Source organism: Medicago sativa, chromosome 6, assembly GCF_051527215.1.
Source record: "Medicago sativa cultivar Bolivia chromosome 6, Bolivia_mono, whole genome shotgun sequence".
In the NCBI taxonomy this organism is placed as follows: domain Eukaryota; kingdom Viridiplantae; phylum Streptophyta; class Magnoliopsida; order Fabales; family Fabaceae; genus Medicago; species Medicago sativa.
Window position 1 is genome coordinate 68656844 of NC_140754.1, and position 13879 is coordinate 68670722.

Consider the following 13879-nt stretch of genomic DNA (forward strand, 5'->3'; position numbering starts at 1 on the left):
CATTATCGAATCGAAGCATGTAGTAGTTCCGAGGAAATCTAACGAGCATATCTACGACTTCCATGGATGATTTTAGAAATTTCAAAAATGGCCAAAATGGTGGTAAAGTGAATTTCCTTGTAAATTTACGGATTTTACTCGATTTTGACCATTTTTCTTTCACTAAAAAGGGCATAAAGTGGCCTAGCCTTATCGGATCGAACCATGTAATAGTTCCTAGGAAATCTAACCAGCATATCTATGACTTCCATGGTTGATTTTAGAATTTTCAAAAACGGCCAAAATGGGGGTTAGGTTAATTTCCTTGTCAATTTACGGATTTTACTCGTTTTTGACAATTTTCTTTCACTAAAAAGGGCATAAAATGGCCTAGCATTATCGAATCGAAGCATGTAGTACTTCCGAGGAAATCTAACGAGCATATCTACGACTTCCATGGATGATTTTAGAAATTTCAAAAATGGCCAAAATGGTGGTAAAGTGAATTTCCTTGTAAATTTACGGATTTTACTCGATTTTGACCATTTTTCTTTCACTAAAAAGGGCATAAAGTGGCCTAGCCTTATCGGATCGAACCATGTAATAGTTCCTAGGAAATCTAACCAGCATATCTACGACTTCCATGGTTTATATTAGCGTTTTCAAAAACGGCCAAAATGGGGGTTAAGTTAATTTCCTTGTTAATTTACATATTTTACTCGTTTTTGACCCTTTTTGCTCCCTAAAAAAGGCATAAAGTGGCCTAGCCTTATCGAATCGAAGCATGTAATAGTTCCTAGGAAATCTAACGAGCGTATCTATGACTTCCATGGTTGATTTTAGAATTTTCAAAAACGGCCAAAATGGGGGTTACGTTAATTTCCTTGTTAATTTACGGATTTTACTCGTTTTTGACCTTTTTTCTTTCCCTAAACAAAGCAAAAAGTGGCCTAGCCTTATCGAATCGAAGCATGTAATAGTTCCTAGGAAATCTAACGAGCATATCTATGACTTCCATGGTTGATTTTAGAATTTTCAAAAACGGCCAAAATGGGGGTTAGGTTAATTTCCTTGTCAATTTACGGATTTTACTCGTTTTTGACAATTTTCTTTCACTAAAAAGGGCATAAAATGGCCTAGCATTATCGAATCGAAGCATGTAATAGTTCCGAGGAAATCTAACGAGCATATCTACGACTTCCATGGTTGATTTTAAAAATTTCAAAAATGGCCAAAATGGTGGTAAAGTGAATTTCCTTGTAAATTTACGGATTTTACTCGATTTTGATCCTTTTTCTTTCACTAAAAAGGGCATAAAATGGCCTAGCCTTATCGAATCGAAGCATGTAATAGTTCCTAGGAAATTTAACGAGCATATCTATGACTTCCATGGTTGATTTTAGAATTTTCAAAATGGTCAAAATGGGGGTTAGGTTAATTTCCTTGTCAATGTACGGATTTTACTAGTTTTTGACCATTTTTCTTTCACTAAAAAGGGCATAAAGTGGCCTAGCCTAATCGGATCGAACCATGTAATAGTTCCTAGGAAATATAACGAGCATATCTATGACTTCCATGGTTGATTTTTAGAATTTTTAAAACGGTCAAAATGGGGGTTAGGTTAATTTCCTTGTCAATGTACGGATTTTACTAGTTTTTGACCATTTTTCTTTCACTAAAAAGGGCATAAAGTGGCCTAGTCTAATCGGATCGAACCATGTAATAGTTCCTAGGAAATATAACCAACATATCTACGACTTCCATGGTTTATATTAGAATTTTCAAAAACGGCCAAAATGGGGGTTAATTTAATATCCTTGTTAATTTACGGATTTTACACGTTTTTGACCCTTTTTCCTCCCTAAAAAAGGCATAAAGTGGCCTAGCCTTATCGAATCGAAGCATGTAATAGTTCCTAGGAAATCTAACGAGCGTATCTATGACTTCCATGGTTGATTTTAGAATTTTCAAAAACGGCCAAAATGGGGGTTAGGTTAAGTTCCTTGTCAATTTACGGATTTTATTCGTTTTTGACCATTTTTCTTTCACTAAAAAGGGCATAAAGTGGCCTAGCCTTATCGGATCGAACCATGTAATAGTTCCTAGGAAATATAACGAGCATATCTATGACTTCCATAGTTGATTTTAGAATTTTCAAAAACGGCCAAAATGGGGGTTAGGTTAATTTCCTTGTCAATTTACGGATTTTACTCGTTTTTGACCATTTTCTTTCACAAAAAAGGGCATAAAATGGCCTAGCATTATCGAATCGAAGCATGTAGTAGTTCCGAGGAAATCTAACGAGCATATCTACGACTTCCATGGATGATTTTAGAAATTTCAAAAATGGCCAAAATGGTGGTAAAGTGAATTTCCTTGTAAATTTACGGATTTTACTCGATTTTGACCATTTTTCTTTCACTAAAAAGGGCATAAAGTGGCCTAGCCTTATCGGATCGAACCATGTAATAGTTCCTAGGAAATCTAACCAGCATATCTACGACTTCCATGGTTTATATTAGAGTTTTCAAAAACGGCCAAAATGGGGGTTAAGTTAATTTCCTTGTTAATTTACATATTTTACTCGTTTTTGACCCTTTTTGCTCCCTAAAAAAGGCATAAAGTGGCCTAGCCTTATCAAATCGAAGCATGTAATAGTTCCTAGGAAATCTAACGAGCGTATCTATGACTTCCATGGTTGATTTTAGAATTTTCAAAAACGGCCAAAATGGGGGTTACGTTAATTTCCTTGTTAATTTACGGATTTTACTCGTTTTTGACCTTTTTTCTTTCCCTAAACAAAGCAAAAAGTGGCCTAGCCTTATCGAATCGAAGCATGTAATAGTTCCAAGGAAGTCTAACGAGCATATCTATGACTTCCATGGTTGATTTTAGAATTTTCAAAAACGGCCAAAATGGGGGTTAGGTTAATTTCCTTGTCAATTTACGGATTTTACTCGTTTTTGACAATTTTCTTTCACTAAAAAGGGCATAAAATGGCCTAGCATTATCGAATCGAAGCATGTAGTAGTTCCGAGGAAATCTAACGAGCATATCTACGACTTCCATGGATGATTTTAGAAATTTCAAAAATGGCCAAAATGGTGGTAAAGTGAATTTCCTTGTAAATTTACGGATTTTACTCGATTTTGACCATTTTTCTTTCACTAAAAAGGGCATAAAGTGGCCTAGCCTTATCGGATCGAACCATGTAATAGTTCCTAGGAAATCTAACCAGCATATCTACGACTTCCATGGTTTATATTAGAGTTTTCAAAAACGGCCAAAATGGGGGTTAAGTTAATTTCCTTGTTAATTTACATATTTTACTCGTTTTTGACCCTTTTTGCTCCCTAAAAAAGGCATAAAGTGGCCTAGCCTTATCGAATCGAAGCATGTAATAGTTCCTAGGAAATCTAACGAGCGTATCTATGACTTCCATGGTTGATTTTAGAATTTTCAAAAACGGCCAAAATGGGGGTTACGTTAATTTCCTTGTTAATTTACGGATTTTACTCGTTTTTGACCTTTTTTCTTTCCCTAAACAAAGCAAAAAGTGGCCTAGCCTTATCGAATCGAAGCATGTAATAGTTCCTAGGAAATCTAACGAGCATATCTATGACTTCCATGGTTGATTTTAGAATTTTCAAAAACGGCCAAAATGGGGGTTAGGTTAATTTCCTTGTCAATTTACGGATTTTACTCGTTTTTGACAATTTTCTTTCACTAAAAAGGGCATAAAATGGCCTAGCATTATCGAATCGAAGCATGTAGTAGTTCTGAGGAAATCTAACGAGCATATCTACGACTTCCATGGATGATTTTAGAAATTTCAAAAATGGCCAAAATGGTGGTAAAGTGAATTTCCTTGTAAATTTACGGATTTTACTCGATTTTGACCATTTTTCTTTCACTAAAAAGGGCATAAAGTGGCCTAGCCTTATCGGATCGAACCATGTAATAGTTCCTAGGAAATCTAACCAGCATATCTACGACTTCCATGGTTTATATTAGAGTTTTCAAAAACGGCCAAAATGGGGGTTAAGTTAATTTCCTTGTTAATTTACATATTTTACTCGTTTTTGACCCTTTTTGCTCCCTAAAAAAGGCATAAAGTGGCCTAGCCTTATCGAATCGAAGCATGTAATAGTTCCTAGGAAATCTAACGAGCGTATCTATGACTTCCATGGTTGATTTTAGAATTTTCAAAAACGGCCAAAATGGGGGTTACGTTAATTTCCTTGTTAATTTACGGATTTTACTCGTTTTTGACCTTTTTTCTTTCCCTAAACAAAGCAAAAAGTGGCCTAGCCTTATCGAATCGAAGCATGTAATAGTTCCTAGGAAATCTAACGAGCATATCTATGACTTCCATGGTTGATTTTAGAATTTTCAAAAACGGCCAAAATGGGGGTTAGGTTAATTTCCTTGTCAATTTACGGATTTTACTCGTTTTTGACAATTTTCTTTCACTAAAAAGGGCATAAAATGGCCTAGCATTATCGAATCGAAGCATGTAGTAGTTCCGAGGAAATCTAACGAGCATATCTACGACTTCCATGGATGATTTTAGAAATTTCAAAAATGGCCAAAATGGTGGTAAAGTGAATTTCCTTGTAAATTTACGGATTTTACTCGATTTTGACCATTTTTCTTTCACTAAAAAGGGCATAAAGTGGCCTAGCCTTATCGGATCGAACCATGTAATAGTTCCTAGGAAATCTAACCAGCATATCTACGACTTCCATGGTTTATATTAGCGTTTTCAAAAACGGCCAAAATGGGGGTTAAGTTAATTTCCTTGTTAATTTACATATTTTACTCGTTTTTGACCCTTTTTGCTCCCTAAAAAAGGCATAAAGTGGCCTAGCCTTATCGAATCGAAGCATGTAATAGTTCCTAGGAAATCTAACGAGCGTATCTATGACTTCCATGGTTGATTTTAGAATTTTCAAAAACGGCCAAAATGGGGGTTACGTTAATTTCCTTGTTAATTTACGGATTTTACTCGTTTTTGACCTTTTTTCTTTCCCTAAACAAAGCAAAAAGTGGCCTAGCCTTATCGAATCGAAGCATGTAATAGTTCCAAGGAAGTCTAACGAGCATATCTATGACTTCCATGGTTGATTTTAGAATTTTCAAAAACGGCCAAAATGGGGGTTAGGTTAATTTCCTTGTCAATTTACGGATTTTACTCGTTTTTGACAATTTTCTTTCACTAAAAAGGGCATAAAATGGCCTAGCATTATCGAATCGAAGCATGTAGTAGTTCCGAGGAAATCTAACGAGCATATCTACGACTTCCATGGATGATTTTAGAAATTTCAAAAATGGCCAAAATGGTGGTAAAGTGAATTTCCTTGTAAATTTACGGATTTTACTCGATTTTGACCATTTTTCTTTCACTAAAAATGGCATAAAGTGGCCTAGCCTTATCGGATCGAACCATGTAATAGTTCCTAGGAAATCTAACCAGCATATCTACGACTTCCATGGTTTATATTAGCGTTTTCAAAAACGGCCAAAATGGGGGTTAAGTTAATTTCCTTGTTAATTTACATATTTTACTCGTTTTTGACCCTTTTTGCTCCCTAAAAAAGGCATAAAGTGGCCTAGCCTTATCGAATCGAAGCATGTAATAGTTCCTAGGAAATCTAACGAGCGTATCTATGACTTCCATGGTTGATTTTAGAATTTTCAAAAACGGCCAAAATGGGGGTTACGTTAATTTCCTTGTTAATTTACGGATTTTACTCGTTTTTGACCTTTTTTCTTTCCCTAAACAAAGCAAAAAGTGGCCTAGCCTTATCGAATCGAAGCATGTAATAGTTCCTAGGAAATCTAACGAGCATATCTATGACTTCCATGGTTGATTTTAGAATTTTCAAAAACGGCGAAAATGGGGGTTAGGTTAATTTCCTTGTCAATTTACGGATTTTACTCGTTTTTGACAATTTTCTTTCACTAAAAAGGGCATAAAATGGCCTAGCATTATCGAATCGAAGCATGTAGTAGTTCTGAGGAAATCTAACGAGCATATCTACGACTTCCATGGATGATTTTAGAAATTTCAAAAATGGCCAAAATGGTGGTAAAGTGAATTTCCTTGTAAATTTACGGATTTTACTCGATTTTGACCATTTTTCTTTCACTAAAAAGGGCATAAAGTGGCCTAGCCTTATCGGATCGAACCATGTAATAGTTCCTAGGAAATCTAACCAGCATATCTACGACTTCCATGGTTTATATTAGAGTTTTCAAAAACGGCCAAAATGGGGGTTAAGTTAATTTCCTTGTTAATTTACATATTTTACTCGTTTTTGACCCTTTTTGCTCCCTAAAAAAGGCATAAAGTGGCCTAGCCTTATCGAATCGAAGCATGTAATAGTTCCTAGGAAATCTAACGAGCGTATCTATGACTTCCATGGTTGATTTTAGAATTTTCAAAAACGGCCAAAATGGGGGTTACGTTAATTTCCTTGTTAATTTACGGATTTTACTCGTTTTTGACCTTTTTTCTTTCCCTAAACAAAGCAAAAAGTGGCCTAGCCTTATCGAATCGAAGCATGTAATAGTTCCTAGGAAATCTAACGAGCATATCTATGACTTCCATGGTTGATTTTAGAATTTTCAAAAACGGCCAAAATGGGGGTTAGGTTAATTTCCTTGTCAATTTACGGATTTTACTCGTTTTTGACAATTTTCTTTCACTAAAAAGGGCATAAAGTGGCCTAGCCTTATCGAATCGAAGCATGTAATAGTTCCTAGGAAATCTAACGAGCGTATCTATGACTTCCATGGTTGATTTTAGAATTTTCAAAAACGGCCAAAATGGGGGTTACGTTAATTTCCTTGTTAATTTACGGATTTTACTCGTTTTTGACCTTTTTTCTTTCCCTAAACAAAGCAAAAAGTGGCCTAGCCTTATCGAATCGAAGCATGTAATAGTTCCAAGGAAGTCTAACGAGCATATCTATGACTTCCATGGTTGATTTTAGAATTTTCAAAAACGGCCAAAATGGGGGTTAGGTTAATTTCCTTGTCAATTTACGGATTTTACTCGTTTTTGACAATTTTCTTTCACTAAAAAGGGCATAAAATGGCCTAGCATTATCGAATCGAAGCATGTAGTAGTTCCGAGGAAATCTAACGAGCATATCTACGACTTCCATGGATGATTTTAGAAATTTCAAAAATGGCCAAAATGGTGGTAAAGTGAATTTCCTTGTAAATTTACGGATTTTACTCGATTTTGACCATTTTTCTTTCACTAAAAATGGCATAAAGTGGCCTAGCCTTATCGGATCGAACCATGTAATAGTTCCTAGGAAATCTAACCAGCATATCTACGACTTCCATGGTTTATATTAGCGTTTTCAAAAACGGCCAAAATGGGGGTTAAGTTAATTTCCTTGTTAATTTACATATTTTACTCGTTTTTGACCCTTTTTGCTCCCTAAAAAAGGCATAAAGTGGCCTAGCCTTATCGAATCGAAGCATGTAATAGTTCCTAGGAAATCTAACGAGCGTATCTATGACTTCCATGGTTGATTTTAGAATTTTCAAAAACGGCCAAAATGGGGGTTACGTTAATTTCCTTGTTAATTTACGGATTTTACTCGTTTTTGACCTTTTTTCTTTCCCTAAACAAAGCAAAAAGTGGCCTAGCCTTATCGAATCGAAGCATGTAATAGTTCCTAGGAAATCTAACGAGCATATCTATGACTTCCATGGTTGATTTTAGAATTTTCAAAAACGGCCAAAATGGGGGTTAGGTTAATTTCCTTGTCAATTTACGGATTTTACTCGTTTTTGACAATTTTCTTTCACTAAAAAGGGCATAAAATGGCCTAGCATTATCGAATCGAAGCATGTAGTAGTTCCGAGGAAATCTAACGAGCATATCTACGACTTCCATGGATGATTTTAGAAATTTCAAAAATGGCCAAAATGGTGGTAAAGTGAATTTCCTTGTAAATTTACGGATTTTACTCGATTTTGACCATTTTTCTTTCACTAAAAAGGGCATAAAGTGGCCTAGCCTTATCGGATCGAACCATGTAATAGTTCCTAGGAAATCTAACCAGCATATCTACGACTTCCATGGTTTATATTAGCGTTTTCAAAAACGGCCAAAATGGGGGTTAAGTTAATTTCCTTGTTAATTTACATATTTTACTCGTTTTTGACCCTTTTTGCTCCCTAAAAAAGGCATAAAGTGGCCTAGCCTTATCGAATCGAAGCATGTAATAGTTCCTAGGAAATCTAACGAGCGTATCTATGACTTCCATGGTTGATTTTAGAATTTTCAAAAACGGCCAAAATGGGGGTTACGTTAATTTCCTTGTTAATTTACGGATTTTACTCGTTTTTGACCTTTTTTCTTTCCCTAAACAAAGCAAAAAGTGGCCTAGCCTTATCGAATCGAAGCATGTAATAGTTCCTAGGAAATCTAACGAGCATATCTATGACTTCCATGGTTGATTTTAGAATTTTCAAAAACGGCCAAAATGGGGGTTAGGTTAATTTCCTTGTCAATTTACGGATTTTACTCGTTTTTGACAATTTTCTTTCACTAAAAAGGGCATAAAATGGCCTAGCATTATCGAATCGAAGCATGTAATAGTTCCGAGGAAATCTAACGAGCATATCTACGACTTCCATGGTTGATTTTAAAAATTTCAAAAATGGCCAAAATGGTGGTAAAGTGAATTTCCTTGTAAATTTACGGATTTTACTCGATTTTGATCCTTTTTCTTTCACTAAAAAGGGCATAAAATGGCCTAGCCTTATCGAATCGAAGCATGTAATAGTTCCTAGGAAATTTAACGAGCATATCTATGACTTCCATGGTTGATTTTAGAATTTTCAAAATGGTCAAAATGGGGGTTAGGTTAATTTCCTTGTCAATGTACGGATTTTACTAGTTTTTGACCATTTTTCTTTCACTAAAAAGGGCATAAAGTGGCCTAGCCTAATCGGATCGAACCATGTAATAGTTCCTAGGAAATATAACGAGCATATCTATGACTTCCATGGTTGATTTTTAGAATTTTTAAAACGGTCAAAATGGGGGTTAGGTTAATTTCCTTGTCAATGTACGGATTTTACTAGTTTTTGACCATTTTTCTTTCACTAAAAAGGGCATAAAGTGGCCTAGTCTAATCGGATCGAACCATGTAATAGTTCCTAGGAAATATAACCAACATATCTACGACTTCCATGGTTTATATTAGAATTTTCAAAAACGGCCAAAATGGGGGTTAATTTAATATCCTTGTTAATTTACGGATTTTACACGTTTTTGACCCTTTTTCCTCCCTAAAAAAGGCATAAAGTGGCCTAGCCTTATCGAATCGAAGCATGTAATAGTTCCTAGGAAATCTAACGAGCGTATCTATGACTTCCATGGTTGATTTTAGAATTTTCAAAAACGGCCAAAATGGGGGTTAGGTTAAGTTCCTTGTCAATTTACGGATTTTATTCGTTTTTGACCATTTTTCTTTCACTAAAAAGGGCATAAAGTGGCCTAGCCTTATCGGATCGAACCATGTAATAGTTCCTAGGAAATATAACGAGCATATCTATGACTTCCATAGTTGATTTTAGAATTTTCAAAAACGGCCAAAATGGGGGTTAGGTTAATTTCCTTGTCAATTTACGGATTTTACTCGTTTTTGACCATTTTCTTTCACAAAAAAGGGCATAAAATGGCCTAGCATTATCGAATCGAAGCATGTAGTAGTTCCGAGGAAATCTAACGAGCATATCTACGACTTCCATGGATGATTTTAGAAATTTCAAAAATGGCCAAAATGGTGGTAAAGTGAATTTCCTTGTAAATTTACGGATTTTACTCGATTTTGACCATTTTTCTTTCACTAAAAAGGGCATAAAGTGGCCTAGCCTTATCGGATCGAACCATGTAATAGTTCCTAGGAAATCTAACCAGCATATCTATGACTTCCATGGTTGATTTTAGAATTTTCAAAAACGGCCAAAATGGGGGTTAGGTTAATTTCCTTGTCAATTTACGGATTTTACTCGTTTTTGACAATTTTCTTTCACTAAAAAGGGCATAAAATGGCCTAGCATTATCGAATCGAAGCATGTAGTAGTTCTGAGGAAATCTAACGAGCATATCTACGACTTCCATGGATGATTTTAGAAATTTCAAAAATGGCCAAAATGGTGGTAAAGTGAATTTCCTTGTAAATTTACGGATTTTACTCGATTTTGACCATTTTTCTTTCACTAAAAAGGGCATAAAGTGGCCTAGCCTTATCGGATCGAACCATGTAATAGTTCCTAGGAAATCTAACCAGCATATCTACGACTTCCATGGTTTATATTAGCGTTTTCAAAAACGGCCAAAATGGGGGTTAAGTTAATTTCCTTGTTAATTTACATATTTTACTCGTTTTTGACCCTTTTTGCTCCCTAAAAAAGGCATAAAGTGGCCTAGCCTTATCGAATCGAAGCATGTAATAGTTCCTAGGAAATCTAACGAGCGTATCTATGACTTCCATGGTTGATTTTAGAATTTTCAAAAACGGCCAAAATGGGGGTTACGTTAATTTCCTTGTTAATTTACGGATTTTACTCGTTTTTGACCTTTTTTCTTTCCCTAAACAAAGCAAAAAGTGGCCTAGCCTTATCGAATCGAAGCATGTAATAGTTCCTAGGAAATCTAACGAGCATATCTATGACTTCCATGGTTGATTTTAGAATTTTCAAAAACGGCCAAAATGGGGGTTAGGTTAATTTCCTTGTCAATTTACGGATTTTACTCGTTTTTGACAATTTTCTTTCACTAAAAAGGGCATAAAATGGCCTAGCATTATCGAATCGAAGCATGTAATAGTTCCGAGGAAATCTAACGAGCATATCTACGACTTCCATGGTTGATTTTAAAAATTTCAAAAATGGCCAAAATGGTGGTAAAGTGAATTTCCTTGTAAATTTACGGATTTTACTCGATTTTGATCCTTTTTCTTTCACTAAAAAGGGCATAAAATGGCCTAGCCTTATCGAATCGAAGCATGTAATAGTTCCTAGGAAATTTAACGAGCATATCTATGACTTCCATGGTTGATTTTAGAATTTTCAAAATGGTCAAAATGGGGGTTAGGTTAATTTCCTTGTCAATGTACGGATTTTACTAGTTTTTGACCATTTTTCTTTCACTAAAAAGGGCATAAAGTGGCCTAGCCTAATCGGATCGAACCATGTAATAGTTCCTAGGAAATATAACGAGCATATCTATGACTTCCATGGTTGATTTTTAGAATTTTTAAAACGGTCAAATTGGGGGTTAGGTTAATTTCCTTGTCAATGTACGGATTTTACTAGTTTTTGACCATTTTTCTTTCACTAAAAAGGGCATAAAGTGGCCTAGTCTAATCGGATCGAACCATGTAATAGTTCCTAGGAAATATAACCAACATATCTACGACTTCCATGGTTTATATTAGAATTTTCAAAAACGGCCAAAATGGGGGTTAATTTAATATCCTTGTTAATTTACGGATTTTACACGTTTTTGACCCTTTTTCCTCCCTAAAAAAGGCATAAAGTGGCCTAGCCTTATCGAATCGAAGCATGTAATAGTTCCTAGGAAATCTAACGAGCGTATCTATGACTTCCATGGTTGATTTTAGAATTTTCAAAAACGGCCAAAATGGGGGTTAGGTTAAGTTCCTTGTCAATTTACGGATTTTATTCGTTTTTGACCATTTTTCTTTCACTAAAAAGGGCATAAAGTGGCCTAGCCTTATCGGATCGAACCATGTAATAGTTCCTAGGAAATATAACGAGCATATCTATGACTTCCATAGTTGATTTTAGAATTTTCAAAAACGGCCAAAATGGGGGTTAGGTTAATTTCCTTGTCAATTTACGGATTTTACTCGTTTTTGACCATTTTCTTTCACAAAAAAGGGCATAAAATGGCCTAGCATTATCGAATCGAAGCATGTAGTAGTTCCGAGGAAATCTAACGAGCATATCTACGACTTCCATGGATGATTTTAGAAATTTCAAAAATGGCCAAAATGGTGGTAAAGTGAATTTCCTTGTAAATTTACGGATTTTACTCGATTTTGACCATTTTTCTTTCACTAAAAAGGGCATAAAGTGGCCTAGCCTTATCGGATCGAACCATGTAATAGTTCCTAGGAAATCTAACCAGCATATCTACGACTTCCATGGTTTATATTAGAGTTTTCAAAAACGGCCAAAATGGGGGTTAAGTTAATTTCCTTGTTAATTTACATATTTTACTCGTTTTTGACCCTTTTTGCTCCCTAAAAAAGGCATAAAGTGGCCTAGCCTTATCAAATCGAAGCATGTAATAGTTCCTAGGAAATCTAACGAGCGTATCTATGACTTCCATGGTTGATTTTAGAATTTTCAAAAACGGCCAAAATGGGGGTTACGTTAATTTCCTTGTTAATTTACGGATTTTACTCGTTTTTGACCTTTTTTCTTTCCCTAAACAAAGCAAAAAGTGGCCTAGCCTTATCGAATCGAAGCATGTAATAGTTCCAAGGAAGTCTAACGAGCATATCTATGACTTCCATGGTTGATTTTAGAATTTTCAAAAACGGCCAAAATGGGGGTTAGGTTAATTTCCTTGTCAATTTACGGATTTTACTCGTTTTTGACAATTTTCTTTCACTAAAAAGGGCATAAAATGGCCTAGCATTATCGAATCGAAGCATGTAGTAGTTCCGAGGAAATCTAACGAGCATATCTACGACTTCCATGGATGATTTTAGAAATTTCAAAAATGGCCAAAATGGTGGTAAAGTGAATTTCCTTGTAAATTTACGGATTTTACTCGATTTTGACCATTTTTCTTTCACTAAAAAGGGCATAAAGTGGCCTAGCCTTATCGGATCGAACCATGTAATAGTTCCTAGGAAATCTAACCAGCATATCTACGACTTCCATGGTTTATATTAGAGTTTTCAAAAACGGCCAAAATGGGGGTTAAGTTAATTTCCTTGTTAATTTACATATTTTACTCGTTTTTGACCCTTTTTGCTCCCTAAAAAAGGCATAAAGTGGCCTAGCCTTATCGAATCGAAGCATGTAATAGTTCCTAGGAAATCTAACGAGCGTATCTATGACTTCCATGGTTGATTTTAGAATTTTCAAAAACGGCCAAAATGGGGGTTACGTTAATTTCCTTGTTAATTTACGGATTTTACTCGTTTTTGACCTTTTTTCTTTCCCTAAACAAAGCAAAAAGTGGCCTAGCCTTATCGAATCGAAGCATGTAATAGTTCCTAGGAAATCTAACGAGCATATCTATGACTTCCATGGTTGATTTTAGAATTTTCAAAAACGGCCAAAATGGGGGTTAGGTTAATTTCCTTGTCAATTTACGGATTTTACTCGTTTTTGACAATTTTCTTTCACTAAAAAGGGCATAAAATGGCCTAGCATTATCGAATCGAAGCATGTAGTAGTTCTGAGGAAATCTAACGAGCATATCTACGACTTCCATGGATGATTTTAGAAATTTCAAAAATGGCCAAAATGGTGGTAAAGTGAATTTCCTTGTAAATTTACGGATTTTACTCGATTTTGACCATTTTTCTTTCACTAAAAAGGGCATAAAGTGGCCTAGCCTTATCGGATCGAACCATGTAATAGTTCCTAGGAAATCTAACCAGCATATCTACGACTTCCATGGTTTATATTAGAGTTTTCAAAAACGGCCAAAATGGGGGTTAAGTTAATTTCCTTGTTAATTTACATATTTTACTCGTTTTTGACCCTTTTTGCTCCCTAAAAAAGGCATAAAGTGGCCTAGCCTTATCGAATCGAAGCATGTAATAGTTCCTAGGAAATCTAACGAGCGTATCTATGACTTCCATGGTTGATTTTAGAA